The following is an 11510-nucleotide window of genomic DNA, read 5'->3' as shown; positions in this document are numbered from 1 at the left end:
AAATGATCAGATAAACCTTTGTAGATCAATGAACTAATCACAAGTTAGTCCTTAGTGTAGCTAACCCAATTAGATGAAAAGTCAAACTTTTGTAGTCCTATGAACTAACCAAAAATCAACTGATTAAAATTTATTCCTCTATGTAGTTCATTCGACTAGGTGAAAAGTTAAATATTTGAAATCATTGTTCAACGGATCACAAGGTAATCCTCATTTATAGTTCATCTGATTTAAATAAAAAGTCAACCTTTGTAGTACAATGAATAAACCACAGTTCAACTGATGATAAATTAATCCTCAATATAGTTTATATGATCCAGATACAAAAGTCAAATTTTTGTAATTCAACGAACTAATCACAATTCGATTGATTACAAGTTAATCCTCATTGTAGTTCACCTATTTCAAATAAAAAGTCAAAACTTTATTGTTTTAGAAGCAACTAGTAAAGATCGACTCGCTTGCTGTAGTTTTTTTTAATCTTATTACTCCAATGTTGTAATATTTTAATTTTATTGTTTTTACTTGTAGATCTTTATGAAGTGGCCCAATTAAAGAAATTGTGGTTAGGAGAGAGAATGTCTCAGAGTTTGACCATCATAATTCTCTTTACTAAAAATATGTATGGTATGGTTTTATCACAAACATAATTTTTATTTATTAATTTAATTTTTTGGTCGATAGGCAAGATGATTAATACGATTAGAAATTATTCAATCTAATGACACTGACAACTATATAATTTTATAAATTGTTATTAAAAATTACAAAAATATGAATATAAATTTATATTTTAAAATAAATATAATTATTTAAATGATTGTTTTTCCATTTATATATGATACCTATCATATCTTAAATTTAAATTTTCAAAATTGTTTACATGGTAATATGTAGCTTCCTAAAATAACATTATTAACTTGTTTTATTTGTTAGAGACCTATAAAGTAATAAAAGGAAGCTTATTTTGTTTGTTAAAGGTTTATGTGAAATACATAATAACAAACAAAGTTGTTATAATAATATTTTGTTATCTAATTATCTATCATTAAGGAGTCAAACAAAGTCAAACAAACAACCAATTCTAAACGAATTCAATATGTATTCATTTTATTTATTTTAGTCGGGTAAATATAGGATATAGTCAAATTATCTTTTAAATATAAATAGATACAAAGAAGAAAAATATTGAATTAAAAAATCTATGTCAAAACAAAGAAGAGCACAAGTACACTTGCAATTACTAGTGATTGACGTATACATAACTTTTTTTATCAAAGAATACTTCTAGATGTGAGTAGTCACACCCTTTAAACTTTCATGCTACATTTATTTTAGGAATTTAGAATGGAAAAAGAGTTAGATATTTTGAATGGTATTTTCTTATAAAAATATATTTTATAAAAAATCTAACTCTATTAAAATGGGGATCTTATAAACTGCAATAATAGATTATGAATTGATTTATTTACTACATTGTTTGTTGAATTACCGGTATTTTTTATGATCGTTTGAATATATATTCTTTCAAAAATTGTTTTATCATGTGTTCTTGAATGATTGTTGTTATTATATATTCAAATGAAATATTATATTGTAAATATGATTATATGAAGATGACACGGGAGCTCCTCTAAAATTGTTAACAAAATGAATTATTTTTATTGTATGTGTTTGAGACGAACTTATGCTCCATATGAATAGGTTTTGTACCCCACAGTTATTTACTCGAACTATGTGCTCCATATAGATGAGTCATGTAGCTCATATATAGATGAGTTTTAACTTCACATGAGATGAGTTTTAAATGAGTCTTGTACCCCACACTAGATGAGTTGGTGCTCCACATGATGAGATATTACTCACTTCGCGGAAGTAATATATTCCATATAATGATGAGATGTCATTTAATTGATTGATTTATTTTCTGCAGAATAAATATTTATTGGATTTATTTGATTATTATAGATGTGAATTATAGTTAATTTAATTGATGAGTTTTTATTAATTATTGAAAGTAATTGATTATTATAGAAAAATCTTAGTTATATCATGTATATTTATAAATAATATTTTTGGAAGAACGCGGGTGTCATGATCGATTTTTCGGTTACCGTACCGGCTGAGAACAATACTTGTTTTAAAATTTGTGTACTATTCACTAGGATTTATTATGAGAAGACATTTAATAATTTTATATAAGATTAGTAGATCAAAAATAAGTAGGCATAATAGTGTCTATATTATATTTTATTTCTGGATTAATTATTAAATGTCCAATTTTAAATATTTGATTAGTAAGAAATTTTCCATTGTAAAGTTTTATTTTAAGAATTTTACAATATTATTTCGTTTGAAAGTTTCATTATTTATTATAGTGCATTTTCTCTTATATAAATATGAATATTTTTTGTTATTACCTCATTTGTTTTACTCACGTAATTAGGTGTTAGTCAATGAATTTGAAAACAAAATTAGACAAATAAAAAGACGGGTATTGAATTTACATGTTACCAAGTTTTCATATTGTGTTAAAGTCATCCCTACATTGAAATGAAACACCATTATTTTACTCTAAATTTTTCTATAAAAAAAGTTAGACAAATAAATGGGTTAAACCCATTCAAACACCATATTACAATTGCTTCACATTGATAAGATTTGGTCTATTGGCATTTCTTTTGTTGCATAGGTCCATAGTTCTCTTTCTTATTTTACTATAATAGTCCAATGAAACAACACAAATAACCAACTTAAATGTAAAAAAAATATATTCGTAAAACTTAGTTTAATTGTAAAATAATGTTGATAATATTACGTTCGATATCATGTCCCAAATTTAAATACAAACTTTTTTACTATTTTATTTACATATAACTTTATATGATTTATGTAAATATACTTTCTTTCGGTTTAAAGATAACAACGAAAATGAAAAAAGAAAAAGAAAAAAATATGAAAATTGCAAGTAATAATCTGCAAGTATGCAAATATTTCTCATTAAATTTTTATTTAGAAATATTAATGAATATTTTTAAAACACTTGTTAATTGTATACTTAAAAGTTGGGTTTAATTAGGCATGGCAACGAGGTGGGTCGGGGGCGGATTTTGCCTCTTCCACTCAAGCACCCGATAAATCGAAAAAAATCCATACCCACACTCGTTTCATAGCGGGTGTGAAATTTAAGTCTCATCTCTGTCCACAACGGAGTTTTGGTTTCCCCGCCCATATCCGCACCCATTAATATATATATAAAATTATAAATTAAAAATCGTGTATATTATAATTAATATAATAAAATAATAATTATTAAACAATAATAAAATTAAAAATTATTTTTTATAAAAATAAGATTATAATTTTTAATTTTTTAAAAAATATTAAATATATTCAATATGTATATATATAGAAAATTACTATAATATTACTTGCGGGATAAGTTCGGATGCGTGTGGAGAGTGTATATTATCACTCCCAAATCCGTCCCCGCACCTAAAAATTAATTTCACAGAAATCCATACATGCATCCAATCAAAATGGATTTTCTCCGTCCAAATCAAAAGAATTTGAATGGATATCTACGTGTGCGAATTATGTTGTCATCCATAGATTTAATGAAATTTAAAGAGAAGAAATTTAGAGGGTTAAATTTATATTTTATTATATATTTAAGATTTAAAAAAAATTAAAAAGGTAATATGATAAATGATCATATTTATTTAGTTTTTTTCCTTGGAATTTGTTCAGATGACTTTTCTTGTACTACCTTTTATTCTATGAGCAAGATGGTTATTATGAACAAATCATCTTCAGTGGGTCACACAAAGAAAATGTCTTTGGGAATCAGCGGCGATTGAATGGAGACCAATTAAAATCGGATCAAACCTCAAAAAGGAAAATGCGGGTATGTAATGGTCTTTATGGTCCACGGGATTCTTCATAAATAGTGATTACTACGCTTTGGTTTCTGAAAAAAGTTTTTTTTAACCTAAAAATTCATTAAAAAAAATAAAAAATAGGGAGATATACCTAATCCAATAAAGAAAAAAAAAAAGTAAAATATCAAAAAATAATTTCTCAAATCAACAGATTTTCTGGTCTTTAGGTGAAAGTTATATAATATAGTTTAATTCAATATATATTCTTTTCCTAGTATCAGGAAGTGAAAATATATAATATAATTTTATTCAGCAAATTTTTTCTTAGTCTTAAAAATCACATAATCTCTTTATTAATAGTAGAAATTTTTATGAAAAAATCTATTCATTTTAACTTAATTTAGGGGTGCAAATTTACAATTAAATTTTTTAACTTTTAGATAAAATTCCATTTAGGGAACTTTATTTTAATTTTGTGTATCAACGTTTTTCATATTGAATCAATAGTTATTTTGTTTTCAATTAATATTTTATGTTTGAAAACACCAATAAATTGAATGGAACATATTATTTTAAAAAGACAATATTATTAATAATAAGTGAAGTATAAAGTATGCCTAAAATAACATCCGTTACATTATCAAATCAAAAATAATTTTTAGTTCTACGACGAAAAAATTTATTTTCATATAATTGGTTTTAATAAAATTAAATTTAATTAAAAGTAAATTAAACGTAAATTAATTAATGTTTAGATACTTTATTATAAACGTGATACTAATAAATTAAAATTATTTAGATAGTATAGATCATGAAAATTAGTTTTAAATGTATATTGATCAAAATGAGTTTTAATTATATTTAAAGTAAGATGTTTCTATTTTATTATGGATAATGATTTAAATGTTTTCTCATTATTAAATTTAATAAATTTGTACAAATTAGTAAAAATTTATTCAAAATGAAAAGCAATATGTCATTGCTCGGTGTTTGCATAAATATTAGCCATGACAGAATAATCCCATCATGGGGTAATAAAGCTTCAAATAATTTAACAGAGACAAGATATTTTCAGCGTCGGTTAACTTAATTTTAGGTAATAATGATAACAATTTAGTTATTTATTTATTTATTTATTTTATATTTGATTATTTATTTAATTTTAACTAACAAATTGATTATGTATGTCTTGTCAATAATATTATCTTTTTTTTTACATAAATTCAAAAAATTTAATCAAAATCTTAAAATAAAACCCATAAAATTTATTAACAATTTCAAGAAAATGTATATATTCATAACTTAAATATTTAAATAAATTCATAAAAACATTTGAATTATGAATTTGATCAAATTTATATTATGATGAAGATGGTAATTAATTTTATGGATTTTATTTAAAAAAATTTGATGATTTTTCTTAGTTTTTGTAAAAAAAAATAACATTGTTGTTATTTTAAGTTATGAAAGATCAAATTATTACTTAAAATTAAATAAATAAAAATTAAATAAAATATCTAAAATTAAATTAAGAGACCTCAATAGATATTAGACGTATAATAGATTAACATAATTGAGCACATAATAGTAGTACTTGATAACATAATAGAACACATAAGATAGGAGTAGTTTATAAACAAAATTGAAATACACTTGTTGAATGTGTAGGACGCAGTCGCACGGAACTTGACAAAGGAAATATTAACTGAAGGAGTTATTATTTGTCAAAAATAAATAAAGGAGTTATTAAAGGATAAAGATGGTAAAATATATGTCACCATAATAAATAAATAAATAAAAGCACGATCATTTCACCGCTAGACGTGGACGCTATGAATACCTGCTTCGAATTGGAATCGATTTTTGAGGATATAATTAATTCAAAAAGTAAAGTGTCAAACACTTGTTTTACGATGAAACTTAGAGTATCTACAACGGTGAACTTAATATGGGTTTTTTTAGATGGGGTCCATTGTATCACATCATCTTGAAGCAATTCACTCTTTTTCTACACCAACGGTCAACTCAACATGATTCAAGTTCTAGTATGTCATATCACCCTAAATCAACTCATTCATTTTTTACGGTTTAATTTTTAAAAAATCATATTATATTCCATTACTTTAATTTATACATTAATATTTAATTTAATTATAACTTAAAATATTAATTTAAATATTCTAATTAATATTATTATACATTATTTTAATTTAAAATTAAAATAAAATTTTAATTTAAAATTTAAATAAAAAATTTAAAATTAACAAACTTCTGTAACAAAAATTGTGAAGAAAAAGCATGAATAACAAATTGTTTCTATTAATGAGCTAACAATCGTAATTAAAGGAAAAAATAGGCTAACGGTTATATATTAACTACAAAAAAGCTAATGGTTACAAAATTATTATTATTTAATAAATTAAAAAGAAGTTAACGGCTATAAATTAATAAAAAAATGATAAATTTATTATTATTAATAAATTAATAAAAGGTAGAAAAAAAAGGTAGAAAAAAAAGGTAACTGTTATGAAGCACCGTTCCTTCCTGACAGTACCGTGATGACACCTTGGCACAACTCCAACGGTGAACCCACAAAAAACTAGAAATTAAGTAATTACACGTTGACGGACGAACTCATTTTCACTCCCGTTGTAGATGCTCTTACGTCCTATATATGTGAACTTGCGTTTAAAGGTTTCTACCGCATAACCAAACGAGTGGTTAAAGCAACTTCAAAACAACTTCTACAAATCCACAAACAAAATATGAGTTTTATACAATTTTTCTTTATTTGTAATCATGTTCCTTTGAGACTGTAAAATATTAAATACGGAATGAGTTGAAAGGCTAAAAACAAACTTTATAAAGTTTTGACTTGTTAAGATTATTTGTTTTTGGAATAAACTTAAAATCAAATTAAATAAATGTAGTTGTGGAATATAGTTAAGAAACTAAGATAATATTTCTACGAAGTCTCTAATGGTAAGTAGTTTATTGTAGAAACCGATATATTTTTTAAATAAGTTACATCTCCATAGAAACCAGTGGATCAATTGTAGGACTTTGAGTAATTATCCAAGCACCACAAGTGTTGTGAATATGTCACTTAATCAGGATAAACAAGATCTAGATAGATACAAAAAGTTGTATAACTGCAAAGAATATGTGAGGAAGTCCATATGAACCAACAAGGTTGGACCTTGATGGAGTCGCACTTGATGGATATAGAATGCTAATAGGTCTTCAATTGAAGACTAAAATAGATGGTACATTGAATGTCTTTAAGACATGTATACTAAGATATATTTCATCTAAATGTGTTGTATAAACTATGGTCAGACCTTATCTCTGGTAAGATACCTAAATCCTTCAATGTATTGAAAGAAATAGAGTATTAAGTAAATAAAATGTGACTACACTTATGCTTATATAATTCATGGACTTTTGGTGGTTGATGCTAAAGAAAATAAGCGAGTGTTGTAACTTACCCTTTACCGTAAGATATCATTAGAGTTGTCAAAACAGGCTATCCGACCCTAACGGGTTGCGAGTTTCTTCGGAGCGAACCAAAAAGTCATGTTTTATTATAGGTTGATAAAATACTACCCGAGTCCAGCCCTAGTGAATTGCAGGCTGGGCGGGTAACACACACATTTTTTATAATATTTTCTTTGACTCATTATATTTTTAATTTCTTTGTGACTCTTTTAACTTGAAAATTTTCTTTGATTCCATTTAAAAAAAAAATTATGGTATACTACTTATGTATTAAGTATGAATCAATTTGAATGTCCATTTAAAATAAATTATAGTTTACTCTTTATAAACAAACTAAGTTTGAATTTTTCAATTAACACAAACTCAATTCAAAATTTTCAAACCAACACATTATCCAAATAACGCACAAATTAAAATAAGTTCAAATTGTCCAAAACTTAGAGATATTATCTAGCATAATACAAATGAATTTAGATTTGTCTAACATAACCCAAATTCAAACCAAATTCAAATAGAGTGCTAACTAGTTCTAATGTGACTATAAAATAAGTGTTTTTAGACTCCTTGAACAATATTCATATTTTTCAAAATGTTGCATTATTGTCGACTTAAAAAAATAAAGAAATTGATTGTTAAAAAATATATAATCAACTCAAGTTAATATTCTATCACAAAAGATAATATTATATATATAACCAACTAAGTAGATTGAATATTTTTGGACCGTTTTTCTATGTGGGCCAATTTTAGAATTTTTACTTTTTTAAAAATAGGTTATGTGGGTTGCGAGCTACTTGGTACCCGTACGAGCTAACTCGAATAGGTAACGAGTTTATTCGAACTAACCCGGTACCCAAGTCCCGTGTTTTAGTGGATTGTCCCCTTCGGGGTAACCATTTTAACAACTCTATATCATAAACACGAGAGGATGAACGTTCCCTTGACCAACCTCCTCATCCTCTTGGTTGTGGTCCCCATTTTCCTCTCTATCATTATCATGGGAAGTTTGTTGCACGTCCTCTTTTTCCAAAGTCTTACGTGGGGAATGTTATGAAGAGGCACCCATGATCTGAAGACTTATACCCAGAGTCGGCATAAGCACAAATGCCTCAAGGATTAAGGCATGGATGGAAGATGGTTTCGGGTGGAAATGTGGTGTTAGAGTATGAGCAGGTGCTAGAGTCTTAGGCAGCGTGGGAAACTGAAACGGGGCTGGAGACGATCAATCAAGTGGCGTGGTGGTAGACAACTTGCGACGATACCAATTTTAGAAATATTAAAGCTTCCATTTCTCTCTATACTAGAGCATTAAAGATCAATTTTGGAATAAAGAAAAAATGGATAATTGATATCTTATCTATTTTCGAAATCTAAAAATATTACAATATCAAAGTCAAGTTAAGAGCACACCATTTTAAACAAACAAAGACAAGTACACAACGTGATATTAATATTATCTTTCCACTTCTAAAAGCACTACACTAGCATTATACATACCTTTCTTCAGATAATTCAATGAGAAAATTAAATTGAAGAAACACATGACAAAAAAACATTGATGTAGATAAAGTCTATTCTAATTTCCAATTCCATCCATATGAATAAAGTGAAACATCTATTCAACTAACTTAATATTCACAATTGCCATCAGAGATATATTATATGAGTTCAATTAGTTTTAGACATCATTGCAATTATGTTTCACAAAAGAAAACAATTTTAACTTTATATATATATCAGAACAAATACTTTAGTTGGCAATCTATCTACATAGATCTATACATCAATGCATCTCTATAAACTATGGTGCCTTTACTGAAACCTTCCAACCAGAAAACAAAATATATTGTAATGGATAAGCTATCAATACAGTCCCTAAACTATTACATTCTTTCCAATTTGTTCCTTGAACGGTAGAAATATGATATATAGTCCATAAACTATTATTAATCAATAGTGTCTTAACTGCTTTAAAAACATGAGAGATAATAATAGGTCAAGGATTCACTTGATAGATTTATTATATAATTTAGAAAACAAATTGATGGTTTATTTTATTCGCATTGAAATATCATACCAACCCTAAAGATAACATTATTATCATAACAACATAGGCAAACTAATATATAAACACACAAAGATTGAAGCAAAAGTGAATTGTTAGAATTTGTTAGAAACAAGTATAAACTCACAAAATTGAAGAAAAAAAAAATACTTTATGTGACTTGTTAGATTTTTTTTAAACATTCCTAAAAAAATGAACCCAACCAATTTTATCCTATATATCTTAGTCATACAGAATAAATTCCAAACTCATTTGAATTTATGTTAAGTAGTTTCAATCTAGTAACAAGAAGGATTGAAGGTACTAATTTTGGACATATTAAATCTTCCATTTCTCTCTCACAAAACATTAAAGATTAGTTTTGGAATAAAGAAAAAAATGGAGAATTGGAAAAAACATGACAATATCAATGTCAAGATTAAGAGGACAACATTTTAAACAAAGACAAATGTACAACATAATATTAATGTTATCTTTACAAATTCAAAAACACTACATTATAATTTTACATGCCTTCTTTCACCTTAATTTATAGAGATAAATAAATTGAAGAAACACATGAAAGAAAAAACATTGATGTAGATAAGATCTATTTTAGTTTCCAATTCCAATCATATGAGTAAATATCTATTCAACTAACTTAACATTCACAATTGACACAAGAGATATAGTATATGGGTTCACTCAGTTTTAGACATTATTGCTATGATGCTTCACAAAAGATAACAATTTTCACATTATATCTATAAAAATTAAATACTTTTAGCTGGCAAACTAGCTACAAATAAATCATTGCATCTCTGCAAACTATGCCTTTTCTGAAACCTTCCAACCAAAAAGACTACACTATCATAGTCAAGTTTAATCACAAGTTCACAATCACAAAAAATAAAAAAAAAATCATACCTTGTGTGACTTTGTTAGAAACCGAACAAAAACTCAAACACATTCAACTGCCAAAGGAAAACAAAATTTCAAATTAAGAAGTTATACATTGATCTGAAAGAAACAAGTTAACAACAACATTTTTTTTTAAAATGAACCCTATCAAAAAATAAAACCTAAATTTCTACTGAAATTGCTTTTGGAAAAAAGGAATCTCTAAACATCTATTGAGAGAAGAGAAATCCCTAAATTTATATTCACAAAATGAAAGTGGTGGTGAGTGAGGAAGTGATTGGGGGAAAACGAGAGGGAGGTTTTTCTACTAATGGTGGTGGGTTTTCTGGTGAATGAGGGAAAACAAAAGGAATTGTGATGGAAATGAAATGAATTGTGAGGTTACCGACACATGCAAGGCTGCCTCTGTAAGGGTGCCGCCATGCGTGAGGGTGACGAAAAGGAAAAGAATGAAAAAGTGTGTGTGAGGGAAGGAGAGTATCTGAGAAAGGGAGAAAATAGAGTAAGGATTATTTGATATATTTTACACACACAAAAAATGTAATTTATTTAATTTTACCAATCAAAAAATGTATCATTGATCTCGCCAACACTAATAAGGTGAACAAAATATTAAAATCCCAAAACGCCATCCATATTTAACACAACTTTAGATGGTTGACACTAATGATTATTGAAAAAAAACAAAAAATGGTTTATTGTTTTAGTGTTCGCTAGGATGATGTTAAACTACAACCAGTAGCGTCAGTGTCAGGGGCCAACGCTAAATTTGGATGCTAAAACCAATTTTTTTAGTAGTGCTCCTTCATTGAACGACCACACCTCCTTCTTCAAAAACCTAACCTCTGCATCCCAAGTTTCATAACTAATAAACAACACGCTATGTAAAGATTCCTCATCTATCCAATATAATTTACCCTTGAAAATATAACAAAACCTAATTGTTGACTTGTGCTATTTTTCTTTTGCACCAAGAATATATCAACCAATGACCCACATAAAATTAACCCACGACATAATTCCTTCACCATAATCATTACAAGCACTTTAATGAAGTAAAAAGATGTAGTTTCCCTAGAATTGGTTGTAGACGATTTGTTCTGATGATACCAAAAGTTGTTGAAAAAACCACCTCCCTCTTTGATCTTGCATCGATTCCTCTAATT

Source organism: Cicer arietinum, chromosome 7 (genome assembly GCF_000331145.2).
Source record: "Cicer arietinum cultivar CDC Frontier isolate Library 1 chromosome 7, Cicar.CDCFrontier_v2.0, whole genome shotgun sequence".
NCBI lineage: Eukaryota > Viridiplantae > Streptophyta > Magnoliopsida > Fabales > Fabaceae > Cicer > Cicer arietinum.
This window is presented reverse-complemented; position numbering follows the sequence as displayed.